This window comes from Coturnix japonica, chromosome 11 (assembly GCF_001577835.2).
Source record: "Coturnix japonica isolate 7356 chromosome 11, Coturnix japonica 2.1, whole genome shotgun sequence".
NCBI classification, from domain to species: domain Eukaryota; kingdom Metazoa; phylum Chordata; class Aves; order Galliformes; family Phasianidae; genus Coturnix; species Coturnix japonica.
In genome coordinates this window covers 14,611,202-14,617,201 of record NC_029526.1, presented here as the reverse complement: position 1 = coordinate 14,617,201, position 6,000 = coordinate 14,611,202, and positions in this window count along the sequence as shown.

Below are 6,000 nucleotides of genomic sequence, written 5' to 3'. Positions count from 1 at the left end.
CCTTCCCTTCCACTATTACATTAGAATGTTTCATATAGGTCATGATCCAAACCCAGAACAAATCAGTGGGATGCCTCCTGTGATTTCCATAGCCCTTGGATGAGGCTTCCTTTGAAAACGACTGTCTGCTCTACAAGAGAAGATAATTTTCTATGTGAAACCATATCTTGAGTGGACAGGTTACATTTGAATTTCCTGTAGCGTCAAATAGAACTTTTGCTCATGAACTGCATGAACGGGATCGCAAATATGTTGCATGCTGGTATTAGGAAATTCACCACATTAATAAAACTCTGAATTTACTGTCTTTGTGGGTCTGTCAGCTTTCCCTATTTTCCAGTCAAAAACTTGTACTGAGATCTGAAATTCCTCCCTTATTCCTCTGCTCTCCCTCCCCTTCCACTCAATAATACCCTTTCCTCTCAGGGTATACCAAGTACAGCATGATTCTGGAGAGATTATTTTCTCCTTTTTTATTGCTTTTGACTCTTTATTACTGCTCATTATAATGTTATTAACTTGGCTGCAGTTATGACAGTATTCAACACCTGTTTCATAGAGCAGGCACATTCCCTTTCTCTTCTGTAGCACTGCACACCTGGGCCTTGAATTATTCCCTTTGGCTGAGTTGGAAGAAGGAGCATCATAGAGCGAGTCCTTCATTTTTCTGAGGAAAGGGGCTTTTAATTTGTGACTCAACATGAACCCTGTTATCATTGATGCTGTAGCGTATATTCTGCTCTGGCTATATGTAGGCAATGATACTGGCAATTATTTTGGATGGGAAGTTATATGAGTGGTATTCAGTGGAAAAGGAGAGGCAGGATTTAATCAGCTTTTAACAGCATTGGATTATTTGCTTGAAAAACTCCATGGTGAGAATAGACACACATACAGAGTTGGCCACTGCTTGACTGGAGCATAGAATACACTGAAGGCCAGCAGTCTCTGGAGCTCCAGCTGTGTTTTACTTCCAACATTGTTGTAAGCAGGTCAGAAAAGAGGGTCACCACTTAATTTTATTTATTTTTTTTAAATTATTATTATTTTTAATTCAGAGAAGGTTAAACAACAGCCTGGATTTGTTCTGAATGTGATGCTGTGAAATGCTAGACCTGTAAGAGAAAAGAAAAAGCATTGTTTGGAACTATATTGATGAGAAATGCTTCCCCACCTGTTTAGTGATGGTTGCAGCTTACAAATAAAGACCACAGGTGTTTTCTTTTTAGTGTCGGTGCTTTTCCCTTCATTTAGCTTTATTCAGTTATCAGAAACAGAATGCAGTCACAGCAGTGTCCCACAGAGAGGAGAGTGAGGCCAAGGGAACAGGAATGGGATGGAAACATATCCATGCAATTTGAAGTTTTTGTATTGACCAAATCTTGATGTACTAATAGCTTAAGTGCCTCAGGCACTGATAATCTTAAATCAAGGTTATGAGAATATAGGTTGTGTTTGCAAGGACAATAGAAAATATTCAAAATCTATTAATTTCAGTGGTGTAAGACACCAAAAATTCTGTGTATTATTGAACATATCTACCTAATTTCCCTTCAGGTCTGTGTTGCTATGTCTAAGTACAAGTATATCTTCTATTTCCCAAGTTTACTAACAGGAACACCATATCTTGATATCCTTATAAAGACCTTGAGCAGGACCATCCAATTTCTGTGTTCATAGCAAGTGTTTTGAGATTAAGGGGATGCTCCTTCAGTTTGTCCTATTCTCAGAACAGCTGAGCTTTCAGAACTTCATCTGAAGCTGTTGCTGATCAGACAACAGAAAGCATCCTGGAAAAACTGCTATGAGAGGGACTGTCTAATCTCCTTTTGTTGATATATAGTTTGTTTTCTGGGAGAGAAATTGATGGAGTTTACTGCTTGGCAGCTGAGGTTGTAGGCATGGAAAGACAAGGTGTTAAAAAACATGAACTCCTTGAGTATATATGCATAGTAAATATAGGAATTGTTTGAAAGGAGTAAACATCTATGCATGGCATCCAGTAAACTGAATTTTAAATTTTATAGCAAGTTACTAGGCAGCTTTAAAACGTTCCCCTATTTGTGGATACATTCATTTCCTAGGTGCTATAAGATGATAAAAAGATCAGGATTTTTCTTTATAGCCTCAACTCTTTGACCCAGTCTGGCTGTATATCTTGATGTCTAGAAGTGTGGAAAGATTTGAGACAGAATATTTTCATCCTAGGTCAACTTTCCCTGGTACCTAATGCATACAAAGGAGGCCTTCAGGAGATGTGGCACACACTGGAGAGTGATACTTGAAAGTATATGCTTATGACAGCTCTAAATGTAACATTTGTCATTGAGAATCCTTCCCAGCTGTGCACTGTTTTCTATTGCATTTCAAAGGAATGAAAGGAAATTCCAAGATGACCAACCTAAGATGGCGCTGATGGTTCCTCATCCCCCAGGTTCCATGAGCGCAACTGCAGTTAAAGTTACCTACATAGTGATGTTAGTCGTAAATATTAATCAATATTTGCCTATCTAATCTAAAAAGGAATTAATAGTGGCCTCCTATTAGATAGCTTTAGGTTCTTTTGTCATCCATTGGTAGGAATGGATGTTTATGTACTCAGTTTTCTTTGCATTGATCACCATCAATCTTCTGCCCCGTTCATTCATAATATCATGATTATTAATCACGATAATAGCTGGATTTACTGATGATGCTGCTGGATTTGAGGCTATACCAATTTCTCTGTAATGAGCTGCTTTTTTTCTCAAGGCTGTAAGTCAGTCATAAAGCAGCTAAGAGTGAGGCTGCAAAATGTCATAACTTAGGAAAGCTTTTTAAAGAAATATTGATACAGTGGGATTGACTGTTTTGAAGTAATAGGCACAGCTTTGCATGAGGCACATCTTTTGTGTGAGTATTCTGTATCAACCCTATAGTGGCTTTTTCTCCTCAGAGAAGCAAAATAAGCTTCTTTTCAGCTTGAAACACTGTAATGCAGGTTGCTTTGAAAACAAAATGGATGATCCTTCTATTATTTTGTGTTTGCAAGTGTCTAGGTTTCCTTTTTTATTATTTTTTCTTCTCACTTAAGAGTATTTCTTTTCAAAGACCATGTTTATATCACAGAGAAGTCATGCAGAAAGCCCACAGGGTGTCTTCCAGAGGCAGATTTGGGTCACTCATCTAGTATCCTTCCTATCCTGTTCTCTGCTCTGTGAGTATTCTAGACTGTAGAAATAACACTTCAGACTCCTGGGTGTTCTGCCTATCAGGTCACAGGTTATATGCAACTTACCCATTTTTCCATTCAGAAAACTGATATCTTGTCTGCGCAGAGTGCCTTCTTAAAGTAATTCAGGGGTAAATAATGGGCTTTCTGTATAAAATGCCTGCAATTTACTAAATCAAGCCAAAAATACTTCACGTACCAGGCGGCTTTGGGAATATGATGTGTTTATGTAGGTGTGTGTCAGTGTGCAATATAAAAAACATTTACCAGCTTTTGTTCCTGGAAAATCTGAAGGCTGACACAATTATGCATAACTCTGAGACCTGATCAGTTTTATTTTCTCTCTTTTTAATATATTTCATTAGATTTCACATTATATAGGTATGATGAACAAACCAGAGTAGAAGTCTGGAAGTCTAAATCACCAATGAAAAGCAATGTTAGATGTCTTTATTCTGTAAAAACAGATGAAGAAGGAACACCTTAAAGATTACGTCCTGTTTCTGTCTCATTTTTCCTGCTGCTGTTCTGTTTCTCTTCTGATACCACAGAGAAGTCTGTTCATTCTTTCTGGAGTATCTGTGTACACAGCTCCGCTTAATATGCTCACACATAAATTCCCCCCTCCCCAATGTTAACATTTCTATCTTCTTAACAGCATAGCTCATAACATTAATTTCTGCTGCTCTATGTGTACTTTCTAATTCTGTTTGCTGTAATGATCATAGCATAGTAGTGCTTTCCCAATAGAAATGTTTATGGCAAACCATATCGCTGTTATTGAAACAATCACTATTTCAAGTTGTACGAGGAGCTGACACATTTCCTGCTGGCTTTATTTTCCTTTCCCTCACATACTGTCGAAGCCAAATCAAATCACCCCCAATTTATAACAGCATTTAACACAAGCACAACAACTACACTCACTACTCACCTTTGTGAAACTGCTCTTTAAAAGACAGTTACATATTTTTTATTCCACCTTTCTCCTTTGAATAAAATGGAAATCATTAAAAAAAGCCCACAAGGATCCTGGTATAGGAAGGATATATAACAGCTTTGTAGTGGGTCACTTTTAACAGGTTGGCTTCCCCAGCCTGCTATAAGGGATTGGAGTTGTCCCAGTGACACTGTGTGCTCTGGGTAAGACCTGAATATTCTGGAATGCTCCATCTCTTGAGCAGGCAGGCTAGATTTGCTGTGGGGGTTTGATTTACTCTGCCTTAACCGTATTGCTTGTCACGTTTAATATTTTTTACAGCATTTTGATATGTTTGAAGCGTTTATCAGACAAACTTACAAATGAAATTTTATCAGACTTTCAAATGCCAAGACCTTTTGTGTTCTCCCTGTATGGAAAATAAAATTGCTGCAGTGAGCGATGCGAGGGAATAGCCAGCATACAGTTTTGATTAATACTTTGAATTCATTCCTAGATTATATAGGTATATACATATATATATGAAAACATTTAATAAAAGCCTTTTTCCTGGCTGAAGTGATAGGTTTAGCGTTTCATTCTTGTCTGTTTGGGGGTTACTAGTTTGATTTCTGGAGGTTAGGTTTCGAGTGCTGCAGTTCTCAAGCCACAGATATGGATGTTATTTTATTTTAGTTGATGAGCTATAGGGAAATGTATTTGCAGCTTTGCTAGAATGGCTGTAGCAGCAATACAAGTTATTATTCATGTGGTCAGTTGGTGATGTGGTAAATATGACTATAAGTTACTATGCAGTAATCCTTTTTGTCAGTGCTGTTAGCCTGGAGATGTAAAAGAGTCCCTCAGAAGGAATATGTGCCTTTTCACAGCAACTACTCCAGCTTGTGTGGCTGTGTCAGCACTACAGCTCATCTTGGTTTTCTCTCTAGTGGAGATGTTCAGTGTTATGACTTCATGCTAAGGCAACAGGAGAGCAAAGCTTGTGTTTCGCATGGGCATTTCCATCAATCTGTAGCTAGTAGGGAATGCACCAGTGCAAGAAATCACCACAGTGGATTTAAAGAAAAGACTGGGTAATTTTATCACTATTTATTTATAGCAAAAACAATAACATTTCATGTATCATAGTTCAGGCAGGGAACCTGTAAGTACAGAGGATAGCAGGGATGAACAAATGCTGTCTAGATGCAGGGCCAAGGTGCAGATACCTTCCACCCCTGAGTTATGAATCAGAGGCCATTTCTGGAGCTGGAATATTAGATGTGACAGGCCCTTGTCAGAATGACAAGGCAGCGAGGCCATCACTTGGAATATACTACTTTAAATCAGACAGTTTCCTTTATTACATATCCTGGCTAAGCAGTATTGTTGTATCCTTTAATAAAGTAAGCTGATTAATGTCACATAGAGGAAATGTTTATGCATTACTGCCTGCATATACAGCTATAACCCAGGTGACTCAGAGATGCCATGTGCTGGCAGCACGTGATCTTTAAAACTTCTATTTCACAACTTCTGAAAGGAGCTCATGGGTTTAATAAGAAGCCCGATACACTTGCAAGAAAGAAGCCTTAACAATATTATTTCTTTGCTGATAAGATCCCCAAATCCCTTGCAGCTGAAAAATTACAGAGAGTTTAAAAGGCTTCATGCTCCAGGTTATAAATCGACATTGAGCCAGTCACAATGAGTTCTGTCTTGCAGGGACACTAAACCACTATTACTTCAAGCTTTCTAATTCTCCTCAACCTGATCCTTGACAGATGACTGCAAAGCGAAGTCAGAAATGTCACGTGTTCCATCCCCTATCATCGTTTAGTTATTTACTTAAATGCTTCCTATACTTTAC